This window comes from Pantherophis guttatus, chromosome 1 (assembly GCF_059756535.1).
Source record: "Pantherophis guttatus breed Tessera chromosome 1, ASM5975653v1, whole genome shotgun sequence".
NCBI lineage: Eukaryota > Metazoa > Chordata > Lepidosauria > Squamata > Colubridae > Pantherophis > Pantherophis guttatus.
This window is the reverse complement of record NC_142063.1, coordinates 136,543,906-136,562,294: the sequence shown is the minus strand read 5'-3', so window position 1 is coordinate 136,562,294 and position 18,389 is coordinate 136,543,906. Positions and strand designations below refer to the sequence as shown.

At 36.4% G+C, this 18,389-nt stretch overlaps 1 protein-coding gene across 4 annotated transcripts in view; it reads left to right on the top strand.

The window, feature by feature from the left end:
* LRP1B (LDL receptor related protein 1B) overlaps positions 1-18,389 on the top strand; it is a 986,195-nt gene that overhangs the window by 499,321 nt on the left and 468,485 nt on the right. The window lies entirely within an intron of this gene.

Below are 18,389 nucleotides of genomic sequence, written 5' to 3'. Positions count from 1 at the left end.
CCAAGAAGCTTCCTCAGCTCTGACAGGATAGTGGGGAATGGAAGGATTTATATTCCTTGTAGACAGCTGGTCATTTGCATCCTTTTAGAGGGTCTTTGGAGCAGTTGGAGGTTTATCTGTGTCCTCAGGGTGACCTGAATAGTGCTCCTGGTTCCTGTAGTCTGCAATTCCCCCCCAAAAAAATCCATTCCTACTCCCACACCACTCAAAGGGTGTTCATCCCAAACTGTATAGCCAAAAGTCCGTAGAGATTTTCAGTCATCTAGGCCTAGTGGGGAATGGAAGGGTTTATATTCCTTGCAGACAGCTGGTCATTTGCATCCTTTTAGAGGGTCATTGAAGCACTTGGAGGTTTATCTTATGATAATTGTTATTCTTAAATGTTACTCTCATATTTAATGAATTAAAACAAAATTATTCAGAGACGGAATAAAAGCTTGGATGGGTTTTGCCTAAATGAATGATAGAATAAAGTAAAATAATCAGCTGATTCCATTTTGTACAATGTTGTGGAAGAGACAATAAGGAGAGGAACTAGAGGTTTTGAAGTACCCATGTATATTACATGATGTTTGAGAAATTCTTGCCAAAGATGATTTAGAAGATTTTGAAACAGCAAATATTCTGCTATTGACTAAAACAGTTATTTCTATCCTCTAGTCATAACAAGCTGGAAACATAATGACATGTTCTTTGAAAGTCTCATTAAAGCCCTTCTTTAAACTTTAAGGATACTTCTGAAGGAAGCTAGAAAAAGATGTAGCTGCTTTAAGCAGTTGCCAATAAGTGCTGCATAAACACCCCCCATATTCTGTAGCTACTTTTCCAGTTTGAATCCAGAGAGCTGAATAGCCTGTTCTATATTCTTTCTCTGCAATTCAAGACACTTAATTCAATTCCAACACGTACACAGATGGAAGTTGTTTCATATTGTTCCAAATTTATATGCGGTTTAGCATATTTATTTGTAGGCATGTTAACTTTCATATATTCATCTATCGGTGAAACATGGCACAGTTTTGAAGTTGTCCAAATACATTCTGTAGTTATATTTGATATATAGTAGTGATCACATTTGTTATCCTGACATTTGTTCAATACTCATTTTATTTGATTGTTGAATAAGTTCCCCTTCTGTTTTGTCTTACATATTGTTTATATCTTATACTAAAGGGATTAAAATTAATAAATTAAAAACCTTGGCTAAATTGCAATTTCTAATATAATTTTTCAGTTGCCCTGTTAAACATGGCTTATTTTTCCTGATGTCAATGAGTGATATAGAAAGGATAGCCATATAATTAAACTTTCTGACTATGCATAAGTCTTAGCTGGTGGAGTATCCAAACATGTAGAGAATGTCAGGTATCCTATAACAAACAAACGAACAAACAATCCTTATTAAAGTGGTCAGCCAAACTGACAAAGGTCATCTTCAAGACCTTGTAAAGTTAGTGCAGCAGCAGCAGCTCCTTCTAAGCCAGATGCCACCAAAGGACTTGCAAAGAATATTATATTTATATGTTTTATTTTCTAATATTCTTTGTCAGAACACAGATTTAATAAAAGATGGAAGTTAGTATAGTATTAAAAGCTAAATATTTCTGTGGGGTTTTTGGTGCTCTCTGAACTTGGTGGTTTCCTTGCAGATGTTTCCTTGCCCAATTAGGTAAGATTATCAAGGATTTTTTTGGAGGGGGGAGTATAATGATAGGGATTTTGATATTTATCTTTCCAGCAAGGGTATGACTTGGACTAGGGGTGGGTTCTACTTACCTTTACTACCAGTTCACAATGGGGCCGCGCGCACACAGAAGCATTTTGATGATGTCAGGGTCAGTGGGCGGAGCCTCCTGCTGGTTTTACTACTGGTTCTATAGAACCGGTGCAAACCGGGAGCAACCCATCACTGGCTTGGACATAGCATTATTGTGAACCAGTGTCACAATTCTTGCTAAGAATTCAAAGAGGAATTTTTTTTTCCTAATAGTCTGTATAATGATAGGCATCATTTTAGTCTCAGATTACTAAAATATAATCTAGGAATCTTTGAAAGAAAATGGTAAAAAAGCCTTTGATAAAGAGTGTGACTTCTCTGCCCACTTTCTTGGAATTCTCACTTCTATTTTTTGAGGAAGAATGTACTGTATCTACCCTTTTTTCTTCTTTTGTTCTTCAATCTCTTCTCCATCTCTTTTCTCTATTCTCTCACCTCACTCCATCTCTTCTTTGTTCTTCTGATTTGTTGTTATGTTTTTGGATGCTGGGGGACACAGTGGCTTAGTGGCTAAGACGCTGAGTTTGTCGATCAGAAAGGTTGGCAGTTTGGTGGTTCGAATCCCTAGCGTCACGTAACAGTGTGAGCTCCCGTTACTTGCCCCAGCTTCTGCCAACCTACCAGTTTGAAAGCATGTAAAAAATGCAAGTAGAAAAATAGGGACCACCTTATTTGGTGGGAAGGTAACAGCGTTTCATGTGCCTTTGGCATTTAGTCATGCCAGCCACATGACCACGGAATTGTCATCAGACAGGCACTGGCTCTTCAGCGTAGAAACGGAGATGAGCACCACCCCCTAGAGTTGGGAATGACTAGCATGAATGTGCAAGGGGAACCTTTACCTTTACCTTTTGGATGCTGACTTGTCCATACCAAGCACAGAAAAAAAAGTGCTACTTCTGTGGACATCCAGTTGCCATCACCTTTCGGTCTTTTCATCAAACGATGGAAAAAGATCTTCCACAAAAACAAATCTTAACAGACATTTGTTTTTATTCTGTGGGATTTATACCTCTATGTTCTTTGACAGAGATGCAGCCTATGCAGAGAAGGAAGATTTATCACCCTTTAAATCAAACCTGCATATTACATGGAGATTTGTTAATATTTTCTCCAAATCATTAATGTCAAACCATCTACAGGAAATGGGGATCAGAAGTAGAGGAACGGTACTTGGAGAAATTGCTTATCTTAACTATTGCCATTCCTTTCCTCAAATTATCTTACCTGAGATGCAGGTTAATATATATATTTTTGCTTGTTGAGGAAAAAAAACAAATGAGGGATGGGATAGAATTTCAGAGGAAGAATAGCGAAATGGAAAAGAGGTTAAAACACCTTTCCTAATCATTTGTCCTTCACTGATGATTGCAATGTTTTTCATGAAAGTTTTTCATGTGTGTGTGTGTAGATATCTATATATCTATATATCTATATATCTATATATCTATATCTATATCTATATCTATATCTATCTCTATCTATCTATCTATCTATCTATCTATCTATCTATCTATCTATGACACAGTGGCTCAGTGGCTAAGACACTGAACTTGTCAATCGAAAGATTGACAGTTCAGTGGTTTGAATCCCTAGTGCTGCGTAATGGGGTGAGCTCCCATTACTTGTCCCAGCTTCTGCCAACCTAGCAGTTCGAAAGCACATAAAAAATGCAAGTAGAAAAATAGGGACCACCTTTGGTGGGAAGGTAACAGCATTCCGTGTGCCTTTAGCATTTAGTCATGCTGGCCACATGACCACGGAGATGTCTTCGGACAGCACTGGCTCTTGGGCTTTGAAACCGAGATGAGCACCACTCCCTAGAGTCAGGAACGACTAGAACATATTGTGAGGGGAACCTTTATCTTATACACACACACACACACACACACACACATTGTGTAGGTATATAAAAGTATTGTACAAAGATGAATAAATGTATGTAAATGGAAGTTATGAAGGACTCTTAAGCCAACTTTATTTATGACAAGAGACCCATGGAAAGATTGAGTAGTATTCCAAAATTACAAAGAAGAACCTCTATGGGTAAGACCAGCTCTCTGATTAGACCTTTATTCACTGAGACAAGGCTGGGGAGAGACCTTAGAAGATGGTAACCACTGATAAAGCTGCACTTTTGTTTATACTTGTGAGGTCCTTCACATAAGTAGCCCATGCAGGGGACATTGATTTGAGAAACTAAACTGTTTCATACAAAAATCTTTAGGCCATATTAAAGGCTCACAATGTGTATATACTATTTGTGACATAATAGGCAATCTATATGTTGATGAAGCATATCAAACATTGACCATTGTCCTTTTCATATGATTCTTCAATATATGTGTTAGGGCCAAAACTGTGAAGACTGTTTCCTTTCAGATCAATACAATAAAGTCTAAGAATTAAGCGTGTGTGTGTGTGTGTGTGTGTGTGTGCAGCTGTATTTGGAGGAAACAAAAGCATGTTAAATATACAGTCCTCCCCCCCACATGTTCAAAGTACAAAAAATCACATTGTTAAGCATCTAATGGAACGTTACTCAGTTATGTAAGTAAAATATATTTTGCAAGGTTCTCTGTATTTTCATTGAAGCTCATTATTTTCAGTTGTGTAAAACTAGTTGAGCAGCAGTCTTAGTGAAATATATGGATTGCCCATAAAGACAGCTACTCTTCCTACACAAGATGTTATCCAATGCAGCCACATTGATTAGCATTTCTCTCTTTTTATGGACGGAAAGAAAATGGAACAGAGAAAGAGAGGTTCAGATTCAAGTGGCTTTATTTTCCTCAATATACAATACATATAACATCTCTTTGTAGCTCAGTCTGGCACACCATTCTATGAGGTGAGTTTAGCAAAGATATAAGAGGCTTGGTAGCACCAGTATTTTGCTGCTTTGTGAGAAATCTCCTAGATAGTTGCATTTAAAAATAAACCCAAAAACAAATATATCATTCCTATTTATTTTGATCTTCACTATAAATCCAGGTAAGCAGATTAAATAGTTTAGTGATTGTGGAAGACCGGCATATCTGTATCTTTTGCTCCAGGGTTCTTTGCAATCCAGGAATAATCTCTGCACATAGTCCTAAATGTTAATCCTTGGTAAAATGAAATATCTCTGCCTTGCAGCTTAGACTAGATAGGTTCTAGATAAACAAAAGGGGGGATATTTAAGCAGGTTTTAATGCTATTCCTTGATCTCTGTAGGACTGTATTCCAGTTAGCAAATGCAATAAAGCCACGAGCTTTAAATAAACCGGACAGAATTTTTTCCCTATTCAAAATAATTTTGAATCACCTTGGTTTAGATAACAGGGAGAATTGTATATGTTTTGAGAGCTTTTGCTCAATAGTATCAGTACACTGAACACCCACACATAAAGGGATCAGATCTGATTCCTTTAGTTTCCATTTAAGAAATGATTAGCAAGTTTAAGAAAGATGCATAAGATATCTGTGGATGTATGAATGTCATTGCTCACATCAATGAATTAGATACCAATTGGCTTGATCACAAAGAAGACGGTTATGATGAAACGTGGTAGCATTCTTTGCAACTACACCGTGCCCATAGCTATGATAAAGACAGTTGTGATTGACTGAAATCTACTTGATTTGAAGAATTATATTAAAAAAGCTTTTATTATAATAACATTTTTTTCTATAAAAATCTATTGTAATATTTTCTAAGACGATTCAAGGACTCCAACTCAACTGACATTGTGGCCTCCACTTAGAAAACTTTTATTAAAAAAAGAACACGAGAATGCATCTTAAGATCTTTTTTATAAAATTTTGTTTGCTTTGTTTTTACAATATACAATAGAGATGATTTATATTCTACAGATCCATAATTACATTTTTGACTTCCCCTATTTACTCAATAAAAAAAGCAAAATGTGAAAAGGCCCACATTTTGTCTGTAGATAGGTGGCCCATTTTTTTTTAAATATGAAAGACTAACAGGGCAACACATGAGAAAACGGGGTCAGCAGCCAAAAGAGGCAATAAACTAAAGCACTGTTCTCGGATTTTCATCATGCCAATTTTCAATAGAAATGCAAATAGGGTATCTGCTGTCTGAATTAATGCTGGTTTCCAATTAGGTCCACTGTCACACAGAGGTGAAATGTCTGATATATGTAGAGGCCAAGAAATTGGAAAAAAGTAAAATCAGGTTTCGGTTCTACCTCCTCTAACCGCTGCAATAGCATAACAAATGTCTTCTGTCAGTCATGAATGTGATGGAATATAGAATTAATAATCTGATATCATTTCTGGATTAGTTCAGTGAGACATGCTGCATAACGTATATTTTAACAAAGTGAGAACTGCAGGTATGATTTTTCCAGACTCTACTGAGACTCTACTGGGTCACAATTCATCAGTTGTCTATAGCAAATAGTAGGCAAAATAGGGAAGGGAAAGGTGAGGAAAAGAAGAGGAAAAAGAAAGAAAAGGCATTGACCTCTGACTCTCTTATATATGCTGACGGCAGTAAGACTACTCTATGCACAGAAATGGAAGGACATTTCGATCCTCACAATGGACTAATGGCTGCAAAAATTAATGGAGTTAGCAGAGATGGTTAAATTGACTGCTTTGATCAGAGAGGAAAAAAACAAATTTATTTATTTATTTATTTATTTATTTATTTATTTATTTATTTATTTATTTATTTATTTTTAAATTTGTATACCGCCCTTCTCCCTGAGGACTCAGGGCGGTGAACAGCCAAGTAAAAGCATAAACTACAAACATTAAAATACAATTAAAAAGGTATATATAAATTTGGCCCCATGATTAAAAATAATAACAAACAATTAAAAACATTTAAAAAAGTGTTAGGCCAGCCCGGCTTGCTGGAAAACGAAGGTTTTAAGGGCACGGCGGAAGGCACCGAGGTCTTGGATTCTCCTTATCTCTGGGGACAGCTGATTCCAGAGGGTAGGTGCCCCCACAGAGAAGGCCCTCCCCCTGGGGGTCACCAGCCTACATTGTTTGGCTGATGGCACCCCGAGGAGGCCCTCTCTGTGGGAGCGCACAGGTCAATGGGAGGCCGTCGGTAGCAGCAGGCAGTCTCGAAGATAACTAGGTCCTATGCCAATACTTTTATTTCTTCCTGGAAACCGCTTCTGGACTTTGTGCTTGAGGTAGAAAAGAATGAAACTTTGATTTTGGGTTTTACTGATTAGATAGATTTGTTGTTATAGGAATGACTAGTTTAAACTATTATGTAAAAGTAAAAAGTTGAGGTTTGATGTTAATGCCTTATTCTACTGCACCAAAGGGAGTTGGAAGTCATAGTTTTGGTTTTTCCAACCTTGATTTCAAATCATAATGTGGAGGCCATTTCTAGTTACTGATCATTATAGGTAGCCAGATTCAGATGTCATAGTAAACCAAAATACAAACTTAAAACAGAGTTACCGAATTTCTATTCACAAAAAATGAAAAAGATGAAACAAGAGCTTATAGTCTCTTACTACTTACTGGTTCTTTATATCAGAAAAAAAATACTAGGTTTGAATCTGAATTGTTGTCTACCTCTATTGCTTTGTAAAATATTTAATTTCTGTGAATGAATTACACAATAATTCCTCCCTCCCAAGACTTGTGAGATTGTAAAAGATTGTAAGAGTGTAAAAAAAAAAAGCTGTAAATGGACAAGACAATGTCAGGTATTTTGAAGCTGGACATGTTTATAAATACTGATTGAGATCTGCAAAAGTGGAAGCATAGGAAAGTAATTAGCTGGTGGGGAAAAACTACTGTATATACAGCTCTATAGCTTCTAATCAATATCAACTCATGATCATCATAGAATCATAGGATTAGAATAGACTTTAGAGGTCTTTTAGTCCAACTTCTTGTCCAGAGCAGGAATTCTCAGATAATCGCTGACAAATGGCTTTCCAGCTTTTGTTTTAAAACCTCCAGTGATGGAGCATCCATGATTTTCAGAAGTAGATTGTTCCATTCCTTAATCATCCTCATAGTCGGGAAATGCTCCCTTATTTCTGATTTGAATCTCTTTCTATAAATGTCCGCTCTTAGTTTTTCCTTCTTAAGGGCAAACAGTTAGTGCTTTTAACTATTCTTTCTTGGATATAGTCTCCAAGTCCTTTACCATCTTTGTCATTTTTCATTGATCTCTTTGCAGTTCTTCTTTGCAGTTTCCAAAACTAGACATAATATTCCAGTACAGTCCAACCAATATAGGTTTGAATTATTACTTCCTGTGATCTCGACATTATACCTGTGTTGATGCAGCTCAATATTGCATTGGCTGTTTTGGCAGCTTCAGCATACAGCAGGCTCGTGTTTAATCTATGATCTACCAATTTCTACTTTCACAAACTTTTCTCAAGTAGCACCATTGAATCAATTTTGTATCAGTACATCTCCTTTTTTTTTTCTGACCTAAATTTGGAACCTTACATTTCTTGCATTGGATTGCATTTTAGAAAAGTCCTAAATTCAAGTCTATCAAACTCCTTTTGAGCCTTGAGCCTATATTCTGAGGTGTTAATAATCCCTCTCCACTTTGAATTTTTAGCAAATTTGGCCTTCTCCCTCCTTGTCTAAACAATTTATAAAAATGTTGAAGTGCTGAGTTAGGATAGAACCCCAAAGTGCTCCATTGCATATTACTTTTCATATACACAGAGTTTCACTAAGGAGTATATATGGAACATTGTTGTTAATTGCAAAGCCATCTGGTAATGAATGCATCCATTCCACATCATACCATTTTATCAAGAATATCATCAAGGTCAACTTTCTCAAATGACTTATCAAAGCCTAAATGTACTACATCCACAGCAGTCCCTTGTTCTACTAATTTAGTTATTTTGTCAAAAAAAAAAATACATTTTTTTGTCATGACCTATTTTTAACAAATCCATCTAGTAATTGTTTTGTTCTTTTCTTTGTGTTTTCAGGCTTAATAATCTTTTCTAGATTGATCTATAGTTTCATGAGTCCATGTTTTCCTCCTCTTAAAGATTGGAGAAATATTAGATTTTCTCCAATATTCTGGCACTTCCCCTATAATCCAGAAATTCTCAGAGATTGCAGTCAATATGATTCTGACATCACACCCATCAGTTCCTTTAAGATCCTGGTATGTAATCCTTTCAGCTCTAGTGACTTGAATTGATTCAAAGCAGTAGATGTATTCACACAACTTCTTTACATTTTGACCTACATCTTTCCTCCCCCCCCCATTGTGCAGCTTCTGAGAGGTTGGGACACTCTTTCTTTTTGCATCACATTTTCCCAAATTAAGAGAGAGATTTTTTTTTCTACTATGCTTCTAAACCCTGAACCCTGAGAAAATAACATCCCTACATGCATATACACGATATAAAATTGACATTAACACATTAAAATTAATTTAAAATATTTTTTAATTATACACTTATATTATATAATTAACTGATTTAGTTTGGTATGACATTCCACCATAAATGTGAGTATATGACCTTGAAAACATAAAATAATGATTATACTGAAGATTGAAAAACTAATTTTTCTTTTTTAAAAAAAGATATACAAAGGTGGACTGGAAATAGTTTATTTAAGGCAAACATGATGATTTCCGGTAGAAAGGAGATGTGAAATTATTAATTAGTTAGATTCATTAGATTAGATTCATTAATTAATTAGAACAAGGAGAGATTCAACCTGGAAACAAGGAAAAAAATTCTGACAGTGAGAGCAATTAACCAGCGGAACAGCTTTGCTTTCTGAAGTTGTGGGACCTTCATTATTGGACGCTTTCAAGAAGAGACTGGATTGTCATCTGTCAAAAATGGTGTAGGGTCTGTTTGGGCAGGGCATTGGACTAGATGACCTACAAGGTCCTTTCCAACTCTGTTAATCTGTAATCTGTAATTATCTAGTTTATATCTAATTATTAACCTTTACAAGTTAGAGTATCTCATCTCTCCCCAAGCATTCATACCACGGTGTCTTCCATTTTTCCCCTAACCATCGTCTTGTGAGTTAGATTGGTCTAAGGGTGAATGACTGCTCAAAGTCTCCCACTGAGCTTTCAAGGCTGAGGGTGGACTTGAATTTGGGTGTCCTCAGTCTAACACCCAAAGATAATTCCTGAGGTAAACTTATCCTTTACCTCACATTCTCTGTCTTTCAGTTTGTCTCAAATCACGTTTAGTGCCCTAATGCACTCACTTTGAAGACCTATGGTGACAACTACCATAAAGAAAGGGAAAGAAGGGATCCCTGCTACTATTATAAAAATAGGGATGAGGATGAGTTATGATGGTTTAGGCAATTAGAAAAGTGGTTTTCTTTCCTTGCATGAGCTTTCAAGATAGGAAGCCTTTATAGCTCTTAGTGAAGGAGAACACTAGATCTTGAGGCATGTTTTTGGAAGCATTTTTTATTTGAATCTTGCCTCAATATTGGCACTCACAGTATCTCACAGTACAAACAACAGAATGGAAACAAAATACACTCCAAAACACAAAAAGGAAACCAAAGTAGGAGAGACAAAAAAGTAAGAACAGGAAAAGATGAGGTAATGCTACTGAAAGGTGTTTGAAAAAGTTCAATTTTTAATAACTGCCTACAAGATCTCAAGGATGGCGCCAGGTGAAGAGAGCCTGTAGCAATGGGCACTGCTTTGGTTGCCCTTGAATCCCTTAAATGAAACTTCTGAGAAATGGGTTAACCCATAGGAGATGTTCAACTGACTTCTCTTCATTTTATTGGAAAGAAAAGAGCAGTGAATAATTATACCTTCAAACTTTTTAAAATCCTTGAGAACTGATTTCTTCAGATGCCCTTCCACAATACATAATGGTGAAAAAAAATGAAGGAAGGTGCCTTATATAATGATGCAAACTGGTCTTTTCTATTTGCACCCCAATATCAGATTGAAATCCATGAGTCATAGGGTTGTCTTTGTAATATTGGAATGCAATGCTTCTTTCTTTGTCAGATATCTTGTGAATTGTGAAAAACTCCTGAACTTTACTTCCCTTCTTTATGCATACCAAGGCACTGGAATTAGTATATTACAGGAGCCAGAAATTAATGAACTATCTGCTATGATTTATTTATTGTTTATTTATTTCTTATTCTTTTGCACATTTCTCCACATTATCTTTAGTTCCTCTCATTTATTAGCTGGGGTTCTAATGGAAACCTAATTAGAGAAATCAGGGATTTTTTTAAAAAAATAGATTGCCTCAAGAAAGGCCTGTGATTTCTTTAAATGCATTTGCAAAGAGTGACTATAATTGATGTGTCTGTCAACACAAGACTGAATAAAATTTAGAAGAAGCAACAGGGGAGTGATCCAATGTCTGAAAAAGCAAAATATTTTGCTAAATGTAGCACTAATTCTTGCACACATTTTTTTTCCTCAGTTATATACAGATTCCAACAGGTATGACTAATGCTTTATTCAGCAGTGAATGTTGAACCATTCTACCCATTTGATGTCTTGGTGTTACTGTTTGTTTCTGACCACCTAAGCATCTGTTGATTACCCAGAATTGTTCTCCTACTACGCCTGCCATCTGTAGATTACTTGGAATTAGGCTTAGGCCTAATGGCTTAGGGCCGGGGTATCTGCGAGACCGCCTTCTGCCGCCAATAGCCTCCTACCGACCGGTTCCCTTGCACAGAGAGGGCCTCCCCAGGGTGCCATCGGCCAGACAGTGCCAGCTGGTGACCCCCAGGGGGAGAGCCTTCTCTGTGGCAGCACCTGCCCTCTGGAATGACCTACCCCCTGAGATACGCACGATATCAGACCTCCGGACTTTTCGTCAGGCCCTGAAAACACACCTATTCCATCTAGCCGGGCTGGCTTGATCCCATCCCCTCAGTTTTAATTGAATTCGGTTTTAATTGGGTTGTTTTTAAATCTTGGGCCGAAATTATTTAATTATTTTTTAAATTGTCTTTAAATTTTATATGCAATGTTTTATCTTGGCTGTACACCGCCCTGAGTCCCGGAGGAGAAGGGCGGTATAGAAATAAAATTAAATAAATAAATAAATAAATAAATAAATAAATAAATAAATAAATAAATAAATAAATAAATTGCCATCTTCACCTGCCTGAAAAGTCTACCACAATCCTTCTCCTCCCCCTCCCCCCTCTTCCTCCTCCTTTCTTCTTCTCTAGAGCTTCTTATAACCACAAAATCTATCTTTCACAATACAGTATATTCTGTTTCCTCTTATAATTTCATACCTTTGGGCCTTACACCAGAGTATTCAATTCTCCCCTGTCTCTTGCTGAAGACCAGGTTTACACATTATTTGGATCATTTGATCAATCACAAGATTTGCAGTTATTAAAATCATATTTAAAACTTTATTTTCACGTAGCAAAATTATACACAAATCTGATTACAACATATAAATTTTTATATTTATTTTTTCAGTATTTTAAAGTTAGCAGATTATTCTAAATTTTAACATTCCATAATTTTTAAAAAAAAAAATTGGAAAGAGCAACAGCACAGTCAACAACAGTTTTGCAAGGAAATAAAGCTAAAACTTTATTCACGCAACTCTAGGCATAAGCCAAAAGGAACCTCTGAATTAACTTAGGAAGCTGGTGTAATATTGATTCCTTTGAAGGATGAAATGAAGGCAACCTCATGTGAGACAGCAAAAAGCAGATGGTTCCTTGGCATATTCATATTGTATTTAAGTGCAGATGGAGAACAGCCTTAAATATGGCCTTAGCAACAAGATTCTACATAAACAGGAGTTCATAGAAAAGGTGTCTGGAGGCAGACTGAAAGTAGGAAAGCAACAACCACTTCTATAGGCTGGCAAAAAAAAAGTGGTTGAAAGTCTTGGACCATTTCTGCTAAAGAAATGCAGGAAATGTACATATAAACCTACTGGACAAATTTTATTTATTACTGTAAAAACATTTTTATACTTTAGCTGCAGAAATCCTGAGAGGTATTCATGAGTAAGATACTTCAGATTAATAGATGCATATGAAATGATTTGAGTAGCTTTTTCCGCCCGTTGGAATGCTATGTTTTGCTAAGGCTGATCCACATCTCATGGATTTTTTTTTTTTTAAAAAAGGAAAGATTACTGTGTGAGAAATGCTTATTTCTGAAACGTCTAAAAAGCAATCATCAGAAAAAGAGAACAATCATCGCGAACAGAATGATAGGATGACAGACAACTTTTAAATTGCTAGATCAATAATGGATTAGATGTAAAGACAGCAAATTGAATGATATTTCAACAAAGCCTCATCTTAATTCACAAACTTTTATTCTCTGATCTTACTGATGACCTGCACTCTAGGGGTGCGCAAAGCATTCCAAAAAGGCACTTTGTAAAGTGTATTAATGTAAGCAAAGCACATTTCTTTGGAAAAGTTAAAGCAGCTGTGTCCTTGGTATTCTCGTATTGATGCTTTGAAATTTGTCCCCACTTGCTGGATGCTATCTATCCACAGACAGTGCTTCTAGTGAGATCAACTACAACGTAGGTGTGGATACACATTTGTGGGAAGGAAGATAGGATGTTAGAGACCCCACACACCCACTTCACAGTCTGTTTATGTTGCTCCTCTCTGGGAAGAGGTTTTGAAGTGTTTCTAGCAGGACTACCAGATTCTGTAACAGCTTTGTTCCCTATGCCATCTGTCTGCTAAACTCGCAAGATTTGTTTCTTCTCGCCATGTAATATGTATACATCCTAACTAGACTGTGTTGTTTCTCTATGTCATATAATATATATGGGTATATACATAATTTTGTATTTATTTATTTATTTATTTATTTATTTATTTATTTATTTATTTTGTCATGTTTATGTAGTGTGTATGGGAGGTGGAGACCCTTTGAGAGCTGTATGCAATGAAATTTCATGTTAATGTATGCTGATCAGTGTACATTCAAAGTGACAATAAAGTTATTCTAAGTCTAAGGATCAACTTTTCAAACAATCATCCCAGTGAGGGGTCCTTGGTGCTCTCTCTGGTTGGTAGTTTTAATGCAAACATTTCATTACCAAACAAGGTAAAATCACCAGTGCTAGTAAGGAGTGGGTTTCACTTTATATTCTAGTGGCTTCCACTGTCAGTGTTAGTGGGAGTGGTCTTGCAGGTTCTACTGGTCCAAAAGTAGTTGGTTGGGACCAGAGGTGGGTTTCAGCAGGTTCTGACCAGTTCTGGAGAAACGGTAATGGAAATTTTGAGTAGTTTGGAGAACCAATAGTAAAAATTCTGACTGGCCCCACCCCCATCTATTCTCTGCCTCCCAAGTCTCAGCTGATCGGGAGGAAATGGGGATTTTGCAGTAAACTTCCCCTGGAGTGGGGTGGAAATGGAGATTTTACAGTATCCTTCCCCTGCCACACCCACCAAGTCACGTCCACCAAGCCATGCCACGCCCACCAAGCCACACTCACAGAACCGATAGTAAAAATTTTTGAAACCCACCACTGGTTGGGATGTGTATCGGTAGCTTGACTGGCATTTTCTTGACTGGGATCTTGTTTGTTTCTTGATTGATTGTCTGATCTCAGAGAGCAACAAGAACCTTCATTTTAACCCCAAAATATAAACATTCTCCTTTATCAGAATCATCCTAATGTTGTAAAAGATGTGACTTGGTTTCACATGCTAATGTGAACCACCTTCACATGCTTCATTTTCTTTGAGACATATGTGTTATTTTGTTAACCTTCAGAAATTGGTAAGAGGCAGATTCAGAATTTATTAAACGATCCAGGAAGGCCCTTGTCTTCCCGCAAAACCCTCCCCCCACTACTGTCAAGATAGCAGGAATATATATATTTTAAAGACATTCATACCCAGATGGGAACATATAACCTTTAGAACATCTAATCCCAAGATTTGTAGAGCTGTAGGGGACATAATCAATACCTTGAATTCTACAAAAAAAAAAAAAAACCTAATGGTTGCCAAAGCTGTTATAAGAAGGAAATAATGTCTAAAAGAAAGGAATCAATAATTTAGACAACTACTGCTAAGAGTTCAGGCACAAAATAGAACCCACTGGATTTGAACAGCTAATAAATTTAAAATAATATTATTAATCTTTTGCAAGATTGTTCAGTCTCCTCACAGATGAAAAAAGAAGGAGCTGATTTTCCTATCTCCACACACCTCTACACTACAGGGACAGGATATGGCATTATATAATTCTTTGACAGTAAGAAATATTATGCGTCCCTTACACAATGGGGACACACTTATTTTTGTTACACCCCAGAGTTAGAAAGGAAGCAATCATACAAAGGGATCCCTGGAAGGACAAATGATGATAGTGGAGCAGGAGGCAGAGCTGTGCTCTGAATAAATGTCTCAATTTCTGTTCCAACATAAAATCAGGAAATTATTAAACCAAAAATCCATAAAGGTACTATGAAAATTACACTGGGGGTGCCTTTTAAGGGTTTTGGATTGTATCCATATAAAAATTCTTCTAGGATATATTGTACTGAGTATGCAATTTTTTTTCAGTTGTTCTCCATGAGACACTTATGGATCAAGGTTCATTAATAGCACCATGCTCTCTTCTTACATGTGCTGAAATGTAAGAGTTGAAGGTTTCTAAAGTTTTTGGTCAACTTTCATTTTCCAATTGCATACGTTTTAGTAAGTAACATCTTGCTATATAAGAGAATACGGAATATATTTTTTCCATAATGCTTTATGTTTTCCAATGGGGTGCTGAATGCTTACTTTTGCAACTTGGGTGCAAGCATCTTGTAGTGATAATAGATAAAATATTGATTAGCTAATGCTCAAAGGAAGATATATGTTCTTTGCATTACAATAGTTCTTTTATGAATATTCTAAATACAGAATTAGGCTCTGCTCACAGTCACTCATGCCCTAGTCACCTCCAGATTGGACTACTATAATGTGCTGTACATGGGGCTGCCCATAAGAGTATTTGGAAGGTTCAGCTAGTGCAGAATGCAGCAGAATTATGTGCTTCTAGGATAACAATAGCACTCACACTTATATACCACTTCATAGTGCTTTACAGCCCTCTCTAAGCAGTTTACAGAATCAGCCTACTGCCGTCAACAATCTGGGTCATTTTACCCACCTTGGAAGAATGGAAGGCTGAGTCAACCTTGAGCCTGGTGAGATTCAAACTGGCAAATTGCAAGCAGCCATCAGTCAGCAGAAATAGCCTGCAGTACCGCACTCTAACCACTGTACCACAGCGGTGAATGTTACATCTCTGCTCCACAAACAAGCATCAGTTTGCTTCTGGGTCCAATTCAAGCTGCTGATTTTAACTTTAAAACCCTTCATGGCTTGGAGCAACAAATATTGTTTGATTTTTTTTAAAAAAAGAAAAAGAAAATTCTAAGCAATGCATTCATTTTCTTTAATCACAGAAATTCTCCCGATGACAGATTTCTCCTATCTTAGCATGCCCTTCTCAATTTCAATCCACATTTTAGTATAATTGTTCTGAAATAACATACATTCCATGTTAGTCACAGTAATACCATTTGTTCAGATTGTGTTTTTAAAATCTAAAGATTAGCCCCAAGTCTAATTATTTGTTTGTACAGATTTGGAAACAAGATTCCCATTTGTATTACAGGAGCTGCTTAAACCCCGAATGAAAGAAATGAAGAATAGCAAACAACATCTCCTAAGCTATCATGATTTTTTTTTTAATGCTCAAACATGAAGAGCCTTGGTAGTACAGGGGTTTAAGGCACCCTGTTATTAAGCTGGTTATTAAGACCAGCTGCCTGCAATTACTGCAGGATTCGAATCGCGCCAAGGCTCAAGGTTGACTCAGCCTTCCATCCTTTCTAAGGTAGGTAAATTGAGGACCCAATTTGTGGGGGCAATAAGCTGACTTTGTATAAATATACAAAAAGGATGAAGGCTATTGCTGAGCACATTGTAAGCCGCCCTGAGTTTTCGGAGAAGGGTGGCATATAAATCAAATTTAAAAAAAAAAAAAAAGCATGAACAAATAAAATAAACTTTGGAAACTTTTTAGATATAATTCCCACCCACCCCTTTTCCACTTCTAGTACCAAAGACTTATATGTGGGAAAAAATTCCCATAATTTTTCATGCCTCGGCATTCTGCTTATAAACTTCTCTGTGTTACACAAAACTAGATGGTGATTTTGTACTCTCCCTGCCCACCAAGTGTTCAAAGGCATAGCCTGTTTATGCTTTTGAAGGGACAAAAGGTGGTTTCAGGCTAATTGGCGTAGAAGGGAACCTGAAGGAACTTGAGCACTCAAGTAGCTTTTAATGACTGAAGAGAGCATTGATTTTTGTTCCGGGCTTCCCAAACACTTGGTTGTAAAGGCCTTTTTCTGGTGGTAGTAGATACGCCTCAGGCGTACATAGCTCTGAGAAGAAATCTTATAAAAGAAAAGAAAAAAAACCAGTTGCTTAGAAACAGCGCTGGAGACATAAGAGGACACATCTGATTCTCCCTCCCTCCCATATCTTTCTTTTTCATTTCTTTTTTTCTTTTCATTTTTTTTTTTTAGGAAACAAAGAATAAGGGATATATTTTTGATCCAGGCATATCAATATTCACAGTTCTAATTTATTAATGGGCTTGTAGGTAGCACAAGGCCTGTGTGTTTGGCTTTTATTTTGGTTGTTTTCTATGCATGTTCACTGCTTTGGGCAAAAAAAAAAAAATAAGAAACATTACCCAGGAATCTGATGGGACTTTATAATAAAATAAATAACACTAATGCTAGGTGATTAAAAGTTATTGTACTGCTTATCTCTGGACCACTGCAAACAAACTAGTCGGCTGCAGTTTAAAAAATTCCTGTCGTAACCCATGGGAATTGTATGAAGCATGATTTGAAAAGAGTAAAAAACAAAATTCTTTTATCATCATGCCAGTAGAGCATTTATGTATATTCTATAATATCAATCTGATTAAATTAGACTTTTATATGTGTACTTATTAATAGATCTGGCAGGCACAGCTGAATGGGGACAATTGAAAATGCCAACTCTGTTAAAAACATTTTTAATGTAACAAATCTTAGTCCCTATGTGCAAAAAAAAATCAATTCTTTGAACAATACAAATCCTGAAGATTTCTAAAAGAGAGATGGGAGGGGAATTAAGGCAGTGGATGCAGAGAGACTTATGTTCTCTTTTGGATCTTATATTCATAATAATAGAGAATTATTAGATAATCTGTGGCTTCAGAAGTTACATTTTGTTCACTTCCTCCTGAATAATCTTTTTGAAAAGAACACAGTTTTAAGAGAGAAGTGAAATAGCTTGCAAAGCTTTGAAAAGTTCAAGAACAATAGCAGTGCCTTTACATTTCATGTCCTTGCTAACATTTGATCATTTTATATCATAAAATAAAAGCCTTTTAAAGGTTGAAAACTTCTATATTTTGTTTGATTGGAATGCCAACATTGTAACCGTGCAACCTTTCTGTTTTGTTTTGCAATTTATATGCTGCCCAATTTTAAAAAGGTTCTGAGTGGTTTGCAATAATACAAAAGCAAAACTGAATTAAAATATAATCAACAAGCCAAACCCTGGGAAGCACTATTCCAAAGAGAACCTACAGTATATTAGGAGT